The 15,400-nt window shown below is 35.8% G+C and overlaps 1 protein-coding gene across 1 annotated transcript in view; it reads left to right on the forward strand.

Annotated features, from left to right (window-relative positions):
* The window catches only part of Epha5 (EPH receptor A5), a 330,177-nt gene that overhangs the window by 193,695 nt on the left and 121,082 nt on the right, over window positions 1-15,400 (forward strand). The gene's annotated exons all lie outside the window — the stretch shown is intronic.

Consider the following 15,400-nt stretch of genomic DNA (forward strand, 5'->3'; position numbering starts at 1 on the left):
TTTATCCTTCCAAGTTTAGCAATTTATTCATTTGGAATGTGATTAGGCAGGTTTTGTTTTCTCCTTGGTTTGATTGTGTGGCACCACACCTGAATTTTATTTGCAAATCGTAAGTTTTTCTAATTACAGTAACAAACATGCATGAAGTGAAATCTTCTTGGCTAAACCATTTTTAATCAACTTTAGAAAAGCAATGAACTACTATACTGCTACATGGAAACACATCTGTGTTCTAGGTGAACATCTTGAAATTATTATGGAGTACTTTTTGCATAGTAAAGAATCAGTCCTATTCAACCCCCAGTTCCCCTATATATTTCCTCCAATTTTGACTGCAAGACAAACCAATATGGAAGACTACTTTTCTAGTAAAATAAAATTAAATTTAATCCATAATTGACTCAATTATTCATCCCACTGCAGGAAAAATTCTTCACAGATCCAAGAGCAACATATAACTTGTTTTGGTCCAACAATAAATAGCTAGGAGGAGAAAATGAAGAAAGGCATTAAACCAAAGTGTTACCACTCTAGTGTAGTCTGTGTTTGCTGAGAACTCTCAGTTCAGACTTGCAGCGAGCTCCTCACCTCATTAGTAGCTTAGGCTTTGGTCCTTGAGCATTTCCTTCCCTCTTGCCCTCATGCAGTGTGTTTGGACCCTCTTATACTTACTGTCCGTGTACTAATAGAGTAAGTTTGCAGCTTGCGGAATGCTGGGGTTGATGAGGGAGTACTGTTGATTATCAAGTCTCAGCTGAAATAATTTCTTGAGTTGTGTATGTCAGGTGACATAAGAGTTTATTTCTTAAAAATAAGAAAATGCAATTCAGTTCCTAGCTAAGTTTCTGATTCAGTTCCTAGGTTGATAATACCAAGGTGGATATCCAGGGGAAGCCACAGCCATGCAGTAAGACCCAGTGTGTGTGTTCATCTGTACTGGCTGTGCAATCACGCAGCTTTTCCACAAATAATACTCATTTATATGTGCTGTTTTCCTTCATGAATCCTTTGTGTACTTTTTCACTTCCATGTTAATCTGAAGTTGAACTGACACACAGATTAAATAACTGGACAGAAAGGTGCAAATTTAGCTTTTCCTTCAGTAGAAGGAAAAAAGCAATTAGCTGCAATCAATGTTATCAAATGTCAGCAGTCTCACTAGATACCAGAGTGTTCAGTAAATGTCAATGGCAGTATATGAAAAATACACATACCCATGATTTTAGGCTTTTAGGCAACATGTTTCAACCTTCTGTGCCTCTGTGATGAATCTCCTTTTATCATATTAAAATTGTGTTGATTCATCATTTTCTCCATTGGGATAAAATGCCAAAACTTGTGTAACCTCAACTTCTTCTTCGGAGTATGTTCTTTTCATGAACTAAATATAGAAAATGGCTTTCTTGCCCTAGCAGTGTGCTCCATAAACAAAAATGGGCTCTATTTCTGCTTGGCTTGCTGGCCTGCTCGGACTCTGAAGTGTGTTACTTGAATCTTGAGTGGTTTGGATACACTTTTCCTGTTACACAAACATTTGTAATCGGAGCAGACATAAATCCTTGCAAAAATACCCCCCAAAATCACAGTGAGATGTTTCTCATTCCAGATCAAAGAAATTTCAGTTTGCATAATAAGTCTGACTGACTTACTACCTCTTAGACTTAATGACACCATGGCTAACTGCTTGCTTTCTAATATCAGTGGGAGTGGATTGAAGGAGTTTTTAATCTCTACACATTTTTCAACACTGAATAAAGTTATTTACATCATATAGGATTATTATATAAAATTTCCTTTATGTACATTTTACCTTCAGTTTCAAGCTGCTATAAGATTTATTTTCTAAATTACATATTTCTTCCTTGAATGTTATATTTCAGATTTGTAATTGATGTCAACATTGCTCCAAAATGTTCTGGTTGATAAGGTTTCTTCTGTGCGCACGCGTGTGTGTGTGTGTGTGTGTGTGTGTGTGTGTGTAACAGAAAAATAAGGATGAACTGTCCAGATTGAAAACAGTACATGAAAAAGAAGAAAAAAAACCGCTATTATTTGTTTAGGATAAAAATTTGCACAAAGCATAAAAGTAAAATTGGTTATCTATCTCTGATTGATAAGCTATAAAAATGTAGTCATTAAATTATTATTATTATTATTGGTGGTACCATGGATTGAACGCAAGACTTTACACTTTCAGGCAAGCACTTACTTCACTGAGCTATCTTCCCAGCCCTAGACATTAAATTATTAATGTATGGATATTTATAGAGTATTTAAAACATTTTCTCAATTATGTCATCATAGACCTAGCATGTTGCTCTTAAAGAAGTTGTGTAAGTTTAAATGATACTTTATATGTAATTTAGTAGTAAAATAAAATGATAAAGTTGTATGGATTATATTAGAATTATTTGCAATCTATTATTTTTATAATACATAGACACAGTACTAAGATTGGGTTGAAGGAATTCCAAAATTTTTGTGAGAATTTTCTTAGTAAGGAAAAACTAACATATAAGAAGAGGAAAAACAAGGAAAAAATAAGGTAAAATAATATTGCCTCTAGGGAAAGAAATTATAGGGAAATTAAATATGAATTGATAAATAGCATAATGACTTCTTAACAGACAGATTGAAAATGGGATAAAACAGTGGATTGGACACTCTGTGTCCACTTAGAAAAGGAATACAATATGTTAAATTCTGTATGCTTTCTAGTGAGCATATATAACTTAAATAACATATATTTTTTTTTAAATTTGATATTGAATAATATTTGCTGAAAAAGTATTTAAAGTTACTGAGTTACAACACTTATGCTGCTATTCAATATTATTTTTTGGGGGAATCTAAAGCACTCTTAACTTTATAAAGTAAGTGGGTAGGGCAATATGTAAGTAGACAGGAAGATCCACACATAGTGTAATAACTAAAAATTCTATTGAGAATAGTTACTTTCAAAGTTTAATTTTCTGCCCACAAAATAGTGTTAATTTATCATACACTTTTTTTTTTTTTTTTCGGGGATTGAACTCAGGCCCTTGTGCTTGCCAGGGAAGCACTTATTCCACTAAGCCGTCTCCCCAGCCCTATCATACACTTTTATAAATACAATTTTAGGCTTTCCCTTAAAAAAATTTTCCATTGGTCATAATTAAGCAATAGTTTAAAGCTCCTTTAATATCTATATATATTTATCTTACCAAAGAAAAATAAGTTTAGTTTAGTCACAAACACAAAATTAGTAATAATTAACATGCAGAAGTATTTAATTCTGGTTATGGGCTGAAGTGAAGCAAATTTTAACTGTTTTGAGTTTAGTCTTTGGCCTTTACACATTTCCCCGGGGCCCCTGTTGACATGAGGGGTGGCCAGTGCAGTCCCCTTACCTTGCCCTCACCTGCAAGCCATTGAAGGACCGTGCAGGTCAGGGCTCCCTGTATCTGGAAAAGCATCATCTCTGGGCTCCTGCGTACACATCTGGAACATAGTGCAGTCTGACTGTGCTGGGTCCTTTCAGTTGTGAGCCACTCCTGATGGTGCCCTGAGCATTTCACAGGATGGACATTAGACACTACTAACGTGTGCTAGGAATGCAGAGCCCTTTACCAGAGAAATCACATTTCTCTTAGTTAAATGGCCATGGAGTAGGTACAGGCATTCAAGTATGGAAATTATTAAGAAGCCATGACTAACTAAATCATTAAATATGGACTTTTTTCTTCTCAAACTTTGATGCTCCAGATCTTGGGCTCATTATTTCACTGCATGCATATGCAAGCACTGTGCTGTTACTACTAAAGTCCTGCTGACTACTAAGGAATACCCACTTTTCTTTTCCATGGTAAAGTGGTACTCTTTGACCTCTGTCACTCTGAAATAAAAAATAATCAAAATATTTCACGTTAGTTTCACCTTTTATTTGAAGTTATACAGAATAGAAATGATGGGGACCGGGGAGATGGCTCAGTGGAATAACCACTTCATTGGCAAGCACAAGGGCCTGAGTTCAATCCCCTGTTGCGCCAAAAAAAAAAAAAAAAAAAAAAAAAGAAAAAAGAAAGAAAGAAATGATGGTAATTAAAAGGAAAGTGGTAGCATCATGTATTTTTTTCATTGCCCGTTTTGAAGATATAATCAGTGAGTGATTGACAGGTCTTAAAATTTTAAGACCTGTCAATACATTACTATTTCAGATGGTCATTGAATTCTTTGTTCATTAAAATAAAATTCCTGGCATCCGAACTGCACTTTTCTGGGGTCACTTTTGATCCTTTGATTTCAGGTCTTTGTGGCTGAGTATAGAAACATGTGGCACCTGTATCCACTCTCCGCACCAGCGCAGGGTCCGCGATCATACTTCCAGTCCCATCTGGATGAAATTCTTGCTTGCTTTTACCTTAGGGAGTCATAAAATCTATTTTTTGTCCGTATTCTTCCATGCTTTTCAAATTTATACTGTAGAATCCAGTCTTGAAGCTTCCTCTCCCCACTGTGGAATAGTTAGTTGGCTCCCAGGAAGAGGAGGGGAGCGTGAGATCAGGTGGAGTAATACGCTGGGGAGCGAGGCAGCGGCTGTCCTGCGCTGGGTAACCGCGTCAGGTAAGGGGAGCCCTCAGCGTCAAGGTGCACACCCATCTTCCTCAGTCAGTAAGAGCCAGCCCCATCTAACGCAGGAGGCCAGTCAATAGATTAAAAATAATTGGGGTCATTTAAATTCTGCCGTTAACCCAAACATCCCCCTGCTCAGTAGTTCCTATTTTACCCCCCAAATGGCCTCATTTTCTTAAAAGGCAAGACAATAAATTCAGTCACTTTCATAATTCAGAAACTCTATCAGAAGACAACTGGAGCTTGAGGCACAGACCTCACTGTCTTCTACAGGAGGTGGGATCCGTAGAGCTTCGTGGAATCTCTCTGATCAGTGTAACTTGAGTTGAGAACTTACATTTTGGAACTGGTTATTTCATTTCTTTAAACCTGCAGTGTGTTTAAACACCCCTTTCATATTTCTTTATATCTTTTAGTACTGAAACAGGTGGAGCTGGGTCACCAAAACTGTCATGTTGAACAAGTAGTTTATGTAAGGAATGCACAGATGATTTTAGGTTCCCATCTTTTAATGCTGTGCAGATCTCTGCTGCCATGAGAAACAGCCAATGTGGTCCTTCAGTTTGTCATCTCTTTCCCTTGAAACACTGTCTAACATTCCTCTGGGAATATTTTTCTGTTCTTACTGTGCGTTTACTTCTTTGCAGGCAAAGTGTTCTCCAGTTAGTTGAAACAGAAGAAAGCATTAAGAAGTGATATTAAGTGGCTCATAAAATTATTGAGAGGTACACATTCAAAGAGTAGAATTTCTTTCTAGAAACTATACCCCATATTTCCACAGAGGTAGGTTTGTGCGGCTCAACATTGCCACTATAGCTGACAAGCAGTAAATGGCAGGCCCTTGGTTTTATTGCTGTTGCTGTGAACACTAATAGTGCTATTTCTGGGTCTCTGTCTTGTCTTGAAACTACAGAAAGCCAGCAGGACTGCCACCAGCAAAGCTTCGTGCTCTGCATCCGTCTTCACAAGCACAAAGCCCGGAGGCTCTGACAAAGTAGTGGCGCCTTCAGTTGTCTGTGTAGAGCAGGCTCTTGCCTGGATAGGTCTATCTGATGTACCTAACCTGTATACTTGGACCTAGCAACATAGAAACTAAGATTTTAAAGTTATAATTTTTGTTGGTGAGTCAGAGGCCATAACTTAGATTTTTTAAATATACAAATTACCTTTCACATGATATTCATATGTTTGGAAAATTTTACTGAATATTCACAATTCTGTAAACAATTTTTTTTTTTCCAGAACCGGGGATTGAACTCAGACCCTTGCGCTTGCCAAGCAAGTGCTTATTCTACTGAGCCATCTCTCCAGCCCTTGTAAACAATTTTTGACACAAGTAGTCTTTGCTATTTTAAGAAAATTGAAGTTAATTAACTGTTGTATATCGGTCTCTTTCTGTCACCCCTTTCTATTTGTAACACAGGTGTTAAGATTAAGTGAACTTTTTGCCTCAATTCAGGGTACACACTTTTCCATTTTTGAACCTCTCACGGCCTAACCAGTTTATGCATTTTCTAATGTAAATAACTTTACTTTTATGCTACATCCATTTGTCATTTGCTACAGTAAAGGAACTATTTTTATTTTATTCTGCAAGTTCTTTTTTCACATGTGTAGCTATAGTAAATGCATGCCGTATAATTTTAATTTAATTGTTATATCATGTACCTCATTCTATTTCATAATTTTTCACTGTAATCACAGTATTTTAAGGATCATCTGTTGTTGTTTTTGCCATTAAGTGGGCTGCTGAGGCTGACATGGTCTTTGGACGTTGGTGTCAACTCCCCTACTGATGGAGACCAGGCTTTACCTGCTTTCCACGTGTGGGCATGCTGTGTTTATGGAAAGCCATAGAATAGCTATTCTTATGTCAGCATTCTTAAAGTTTAATTTCTAAAATACAAAAAGAAAAGAAATATCTGATTCAATGAGCGCATCACATTTCTAGCTCTTTCTCCATTTCTTTATGTGCTCTGCTATTGAGTTTTGTTGTTGTGAAGCTGAAATGTACAGAGAAGAAATTGTGTTTGTTTGCACATGTCATGTAGAACTGATGAGTGTGTTGGTTAAAGGCCTGGATTGTAGCATCTGACTTTCTGGATTATGTCCTGCCTGTGTTATTTGCTGCATTTTTCATAGGGAGCCCAATTAATTATCCATGGGCCTCAATTTTTATAGCATGAAAAACAAAGTTATCTGTGACATAGGATCCTTGTAAGAACAATGCAAATTGATATGTAGTATATAATAAAGTATTAAGTTACTAACAGTAGTATTTGATAAGCTTTTAAAATAATATTCCAAACAGCTTAAACACATAGAATAAACTATGGAAAAAACAGATTTTATACTTAATGAAAACTATCATCTAGAAAACCCTCATTGATGAAGTTAAATGAAAAGAAGGTAAATGTAAAATGTATTCCAAAGAACTGTAGATTTTACTGATAAGAGAGACAACTGCTTCAGGCTTGCAGGAGTAAACCACTAAACTTCACCATCTAGTAGGGTAGTTATTATTTTCAGGATTTTAAAAAACATTTAAGGTTGTTTTATTTTATTTTTGAGACAGAGTCAAACTATGTATTACAGAATGGCCTTGGACTGACCATCCTGCCTCAGTCTCTTGAGTGCTAGAATGACAGATGTGTGTCTCCACATATGGAAAAATATTCAGTTTGATATTGAATTGGACGGTGTGCTAATTTCAATCAAATATCTATAGCAGTGACATAAAGAAATTGATATAATTGTCAGAGTAGGAGAAAAAACATATTTGATACAGAAAAAATAAGTTCATCACAATATGTTTTAGAAAATGTACAAGCTTTGCTTGTGAATGATGTCATTTATTTGTACGTGAAACCAGAGATGAATTTCATCTGCTACCAAAGTTTCTTTGGAGGAATATCTAAAGGCAAGTGTTTGGTTGCATTGCGTATTTTGAGTATCTCTGCATTGGTCTCATATTGATGGTTCTGTCACCAGGTCAGTGTTCTGAGCATGACTTCTAACAAGACTCTTAATCTTGCCAGTGAAAGCTGGCAATTTCTGTTCTTGATCCTAGCCATTTCTTTGAGAAAATAACATTGTAATTTTTAGAATGAAGAGATTGAGATGTAAAGATGTAAAGTGATTTCTCCAATTTTACAAATATATTAAGTAGGGAACAGGAATTTGAGTGAAGTCATGCTTATTCCAGAACCATTATTCCTTGAATCACTAGAACATCATGCCTGCTGCTTCCTCTGCTGAAGACTGTGTCTTCTACCTCTACGCTGGACGGGTTGGACCTGCATAAGTTGTTGTCTTCTTGAGAAGACTTTCTCTGCCCTCCAGTTTGAGCTTGCCTCCTTAAGCACTCAGCACGAAGCACTGCAGCTGTCCTCAGTTGATACTGAACTTCTAGAGGGCAGAGCAAGACGGTTCCTAGCACTTGCATTTAAAATAATTTATAAAGGAATTATTTTATTAATTTTACTTGTTACTTTTATTTGTTTTATTTTATTCAAATTAGTATTACAGTTCAGGACTGGTAGCAATGTGGAGATATATATTTAGTTTGTTCATATATTTCCTTTTGCAATGCAGGTCAAATGTAGAGCTTCACACCTGCTAAGCAAGGGCTCTAGTGCAGGCCACACACCTTTGGTGTATAGTGTATTCCTGTAACAAGATTTTTATTTCTTTATGTTTGATGTTTCCTTCTTTATTTATTTATTTATTTATTTATTTATTTGGATTAAGAATCCACATACAGACACAGACTTGTATTTCAAAGGTTTAAACTTCCCAGAACCCTGAAATCTGACATTATTATTTAAAGTATACTACATAGCTATCTGGTCTAATTTCTTACTCTCTCTTCTATAGACCCTATAATACTGACAGAATGTTAGACTGAAAATGACTGAACTTGTTCAATGAGAAAATTATTTATAATTATTATGCCAATTAATGTCAACTCATTGTGATACCTGTCACTATAACAGAATATGTGTGAATATTAACTTGTAAAGGAAGAGATCTATTTCTCCTCACAGCTCATGATGAGGTGAAACCTGAGCTTTCAGGCCCCTTATGGGGTTACCCAATGCTGATCACAGGGGCCCATGGTCCAGTTGGTATAGATCTGTTTTCTATATCAACCTGAAACCAGAGAGGAAGAGGAGGGGATGGTGCCCATAATTCCCTTTGCAGTCACACCCCCCAGTAGTCTTCCCAAAAATTCTAATGCCTACCATGGCACTGCCCTGGAGACCATGTCTTTGTGCACAATCCTTTGGAAAACATTCAATACACAAACTACAGCACACAGTGTTTACAGTATTTAATGAATTTAATAATTTCTATGCTTATCTGTTAAGAGCATAAAACTAGGCCCAGCACATGGATCCTTTTTGTTCTACTGTAAATTTGTACTTTAGTATGATTGTAGCTGGCTGTTTATCTCAGTACATTTTCCTCAGGGATACAGGAAGCAATCTATATGTTAACCCACTTGGTATGATGAATAGCAATGTGTGTGCACACGTGCAAAAGTGGCAAAATGGGATTTGTACACACCTTTATGTTCCATGAAATAGTTTTTGCATACGTTTTCCCGAGCATCACAGAGGGTCCTATAGACCCACACCACTCTAGGATTTGTTAAAATAAATTAAATTTATATGATAGAAATAATCCAGTTCAGTACAATGTCAAACAAACAGCTGATCTGAAAATGTTGTCTGTTCTAAACACTCATTTCATTTGATATTTTATTTTATTGCTATCTGAGTTCTCTAAATGCATACTATACAGTAGAGTAGCAAACTCCTGACAAAAAGGAAGAGAAGTGACAAAACTGCCACATAGGAAAGGAAAGCATATGTGCTTTCAGTGTAGTCAAGATGTGTACCTGGAACATGTGGCTGTCATGTGTGAAGACTGCTTCTGGTGTGACAATTGAAGCAAAACCTATTTTTGTGGTAGACTAGTGTAGTTTATATAGGAATTTATTTATGATATTATCTTTTAGGTTTTATAAGGAAGTGCACAGTTGATATGAAAATACTGATGTCTATTCTAAATGCACAATACATATTAAGATTTTAATTATTTTTTAATATTTTATGTTCCTGTTCATTGCACACTAGACAATATAATAGGAACTTCCTGAAAAAACTTCAAGATAACCAAAATTTAAAGTATGTCTTATGAAAAGGTCAGGAAGGCAGAAGATCTGCTATCCATGTAAGTGACACATTATATGGAATGTGCTGTTGTCATGTGTGCCCACCACCTTCAACTGATTATTGAAGAATAGGTTATCTTTTGTAGAGTACTATTGGTATTTTTGTTGTAGTTCATATGGTACTTTATTTATGATGTTCAGTTTTAGACTTTGCATACCAAAAAACAGTTGATATTCAAAATGTTGATGTTTTTATGTGACTAATAAATATTAAGGCCTGGGAAGATAGCTTAGCAGAATATGCACTTGCCTGGCAAGTGCAAGGTCCTGAGTTCAATCCCCAGTATCACAATAAATAAATAAATATTAGAAGCTTGATATTTTATTTTTGTTGATTTTTTTCCTGTTACTCATTGTTTAATATAATATAAAACTCATTAAATTAAAATTAATGATTCATCAGTGGAAATATTCCTGATGTCAAAATTATACCTAAGTCCCAAAAGTTTTTCATAGACTCTATACCCTGAATTATTTATTTGTAATATCCAAAAGAGAGGCTAAGAATATGCATATTTTAGTACCATGCACACACACACGCACACACACACACACGCACACACACACAGAGTGATTCTGGTGGCCCACATTTTGAGAGAAAATATACCTGCGGGACATCCTGATATACATTTCCTATTCCTGTTTTCTGAAATGGTGATAACTGTTAATTAGGTACACTTGCTATGACTTTGCCCAAAAGCTCTATACAAAATGTTTACTGATAATTTATTCTGACAGTTTATTTTTACACCAGCTTTGATTTTTGCCAACGCTGCCCCCTTTCTTTCTAATCTGGGTATTTTGTTCCTTCCACTGATCACTTGGAAACAAGTTTGTGGTTGAAACTGACTTATTTGCCATAAACATGGCCAATGATCTGTTTCTCAAGTGAGCCATCAAACCTTCTATGGTTCCTCTTAGAATTAGCACGACTCAGTTATTGAACTGGTCTGTGATTTATCTCACTGGTGTGCACACTATTGACATATTGCTGTAAAGTTATGTGTTGCAATTTGATACACAACAAATATGAACTTGTGGAATACCTAAATGTCATTACCCTTTATTTCTCTTCCTTGAGAACATAGTTCTTATAATGTTCCCAGGGGTTTAGTGTGCTGTGCAGATGGAATATAATGTAATCTATCAGATCAAAAGCCTGCCTAAATGATGCCTATGCAAGAATTTGCTACTGGATCCTAAACAAAGCTTATTTAGAATACAGCAGCACTTTTTCTACGGCATATTAAAACAACTTTCAAGTGTGTTTTTTCTGAAGTTGCTGGCCATGTTTAAAATACGAAGTGTATATTCAGCATGTCCATTACATATTACCTTATACTGAGAATACTGAAAGATACCAAAGTAGTCACATGCATGCTTCAGCCTTGGAGGGTTTTGTTTTCTCACTGAAGAATTGAAGAGTAAAGGCTAATTAAGTTAAAACAATTAGAAAGACATTAATCATAATTGGACATTAAACAGTGATAACATCGATTTTATTATCTTATAGTGTCAGAATGTAGACTTCACATGACTTCCATCTTCTCCCTGCATTCATTCACCTCTTGTGTCACATGTACACACTTGTGGGGCTTCTGTTCAGATCCCCTTGCTGACAATGTAGTGTTCTGATTGCTAAAAGTAGAGATAACCTGTTTAAATCTCCTTCATCTAAAATTAAATGGTCATTGCTTGGTTGAGGAGCGATGATGCCAGTGTAATAAATGTATGCACACGATGACAGGCTGGTCACGGAAATATTAGCACAAAATGAAAGGGAACGATATCTTTAGAGTACCTGATTATTAGAAGCATTTTCATTTACTGTGTTAGATTTCATTTCCTGAATAATTTGCAGACTGTGTGGTACACTAGTGTAACTCAGTCAAAGCAGTATCTCTTTTGTAATCATGGTGGAAGATACCACTCTGTTCTTAGTGAGATAAAATATCTAGCTTAAGGAGGTTTTGTTTCCGTTTGTTTTAAAATGTGTAATACTTTCCATCACATTAAAAATACTTTGAAAACCAGAATTTTATATTATGCTTTTACAAGTTTTCTTTCATTGGTAAGAGAAGAAAGAACAGTTTATTGAACTAGAAGGCCCCTGGGAATGACCTGTACTGAAACTGATGCTTGTACCATGACTCCCAGAGTCCCTTCCTTCGGGTTAATGGCATGCAGCTGATGCAAATTCAGAGCCGTTCCGACCGTGAAAGTAAAGTCTGTTGTATGTAAAGTACATCAGCAGAGAGGGCTTAGATGTGTCTTGTAATTATTTTGTCTTTCTTTAACAAAATATTTATAGCCATTTGAAACAAAATTCTGGTTATTCTATGAATTATTAATTTTCCAGTTTACTTTTTCTCTCAGTTTCAAGTTAAAAGACTTTTTTGCATTTACATGCATCTAGTTAACTACTGAAACCCTATGGATGTAAAATGAAATATTTCAATTTTAGACAAGACTCTCTAAAAACAGTAAATTGATTTTAAAATGATTATTGATAGTTATAGGTATGATAATGGTGGTTTGGATTCACATTTTGAATGAAGAATTAACTTTTCCAAATAAAATTTTGACACTACTGCTTGTGAGAGGGAAAGTACAAATTTAGTGTTTAGAGGATATACAGTGTTTTTCTAGGGGTTGAAACTGAAAATATTAGTGGCTTGTCTCTTAATCCTAGAGAATCATTTGTTTAAAAGAATCTATATGGGCCTTAAATACATAGACTTATTTTTAGGTTTATTTTTAAAGTATTACAACTATTTCTAGGCTTACCATGACTTTTCACAGAAAAAAAATCTGATACTATATGTCTTTCCTTTAAATCAAGAAACTTACTAGTCATCTAGTGATTACTACAAGTCAATAGAGAATACACATATTCTGTTATTACATATTTTAGAAAATGCCCCATAAGTGTCCTCATTTATACATGAGATAAGTTACAGGGTTAAAAATCATATAACAGGCAATGGGGAAATAGCTCAGTGGCATAAGTCCTATCTGGAAAGTTCAAGGTCTGGAGTTCCATCCCTGGCACAAATATATATATTGTGCACAAATATATATATTGTATATATATATATACACAATGTTTATAAAGATTGTGACTATCTTACAAATAGCCACTATTTGTTAGTAAATCACATCAGTGTGCAACTAGACTTTACTCTCCCTTGATTTTATTTTTTTTCCTTGCTAAGTAAATAGTTTTCATATCTAAGAAGGATTTATCATAAAATTCTTGATTATGTGTTGGTTAATCTTGTTTGAAAAGTGCTGACAATGGTTGTACCAAAAAATACATTGCTCTATGAAAGTTCTAAATTGCATAAGTATGGAAACTAAATTTTTTCACAAAAACATGTAAAGTAGTTTTGGTAAAATTAGATGTAGAACATCCCTTTTCTCTGGCTCTAGTCGGCACTGACGGCCTCCATCAGGTGGCTCACCTACAACCAACCCCAATCTTACACACAGAAGTTACCTTGGATTTTATATTCTCCCAACATGCCTTGGACTTCAAATCTGTTGTTAAAGGAGTCAACTTTTTCTTAAATTATATTTACTAAAACTCAAACAATAGAAAAGTCATCCATTATTTTCTTCCCAATACGTACAATTCTTTGAAATGTACATATTGTGTTTTTACTTAGCACACAGTTAATTGACCAAATGCATAGTTATCCGACTCCGTAGGGGTCACAAGCTGCAAATGGCACTCATTTAACTAGAGTGCACTCAGCCCCAAGAGTCTATGTTTGCAAGGAAAAGCCTCAGTTTCCAATCACTCAGGTCTCTGGGTCAGGGTCCATTTTTTTATATTTGCGCAGCTTCACCTTAGACTGCCTATCTTAAACTGTCATGCTTACAATAGTAACAGATACCTGTAGCAGTTCCAGACTGTGTGCGTGTGCAGGCCACGCCATCCAGAAGTGGGCAGAACACACTAGCAAGTCTGTCTTGTGGTGCTCATTGGCTAGGCCTTCTTGATTTCACTCCAAGGAAGCCAGTGTCCCCCGCTGCATGCACTGAAGGGACCACAGAGCTGAGCATCTGAGGTACAGTAGGTGCCTCCTCCTTCCCACCCCCAGGACTCAGGGTGTGGGGCTCACACCAGCAAACTCCACAATTGTGGTACAACACAGGGGAGGGCGGGTAGGTTTGGGAAGGAAAACTCAAGATATTTTGCTTCTCCTGTGTACGGCTCCTTGTTCTACTCCATAAGTGTTCTGTGGGAGGTTGCTTTCAAGAATCTTCATAAGTAAAATTTTCGCTTCCTAGAACATCTAATCTTTGATTTTGGCTATATAGACTGTCTATATTTAAAGAATATGGATTGACTATTTTTTATAGTCTCTTCTGCACATTATTTTACCCTTCCCCCAAGTTTGCACATTTGAACTGTTATTCTCTTCTCACTTACAAAAAATACACTATATTTTGTGTAAAAGTGTACAGCTTATTTGAGAGTGGAGAAAGGGGTAGGAAGGGAGAGAGAAACAGACTGACTTTGGAGGAGTATGGAGTGTATTGAAAAGGGAAGTATTCGTTGATTATTTTTGGTGTCGAGTTCTTTGTGTGGTGTGTGTGTTTATTTTACTTTATCTTTTTGCATTTTTACACTTTATTGGTACATTTTAGATATACATGACAATCACACTCATCACAGGTAATTTGTAGCTGCCCAGGACATGCTGTGACTCTTTCTCCTTCCTCTCCCTTCCTCTTTCTCTCCTTATTTACAAAAGCTTTATTTGCACTCTTTCCTTTTATTCTCTCTTTTTTCTTATCTCTGCTTTCGTTTCTCTCTTGCCCCTTCCTGTTTTCAGCTTCCAATTTGAACATCTTCTTTCCGTTTCCCAACAAATTCACCTCTTTATGCCTTGGTTTCTTATGGAGTTGGTCTGCTGGGAAACCAACAAGCAAAAAGGCAAGTTTCATTGTACTTTATTGCTGTTTCTTTTGTACATTTTAAAAATAAACACTTTTTAGTGCTTTTCTGGCAATGTGGAATCCTACATGGAGACTTTGAGCTTCCTCCTATTGCCCTCTTCTTTATTCATTTAGTCCACTCCTCAATTTTAAGGATGTAGCTACATAATGTGGCTTCTCCAGGAGACTGGCCTGAATCATCACCTCGGAGATGGTTTCCACACTTCTGCTCTGGGAAAATGGTATCCTGACAAAGTATGTTGTAATTTCCCTTCTCTTCTCCTCCTGTGCTTATGAGCTTCACTACCCATGTTTTATTAACAACTGAATACTCAGGGTATCTTACAGTTTACTATGTAATTGATAATCAGAAATATCTTAAATGAATACATGAATGTTATGGACAAATTTTATTATTTTTATTTAAAAAAAACAATTTCAAAACAAGATCATAGGAGTAACAATAATTAACACATTGCATATTACTATCTTCAGAATATTTGCTCAGAGTACAATATATGGGCATGAAATGTCCAAATGATATTATCACAGACCTTTCTTTTCAATGAACTAAGAAAAAGTAGTTGTATAACTATCTTAACT

This window comes from Octodon degus, unplaced genomic scaffold (assembly GCF_000260255.1).
Source record: "Octodon degus isolate 3935 unplaced genomic scaffold, OctDeg1.0 scaffold00191, whole genome shotgun sequence".
NCBI classification, from domain to species: Eukaryota; Metazoa; Chordata; class Mammalia; order Rodentia; family Octodontidae; genus Octodon; species Octodon degus.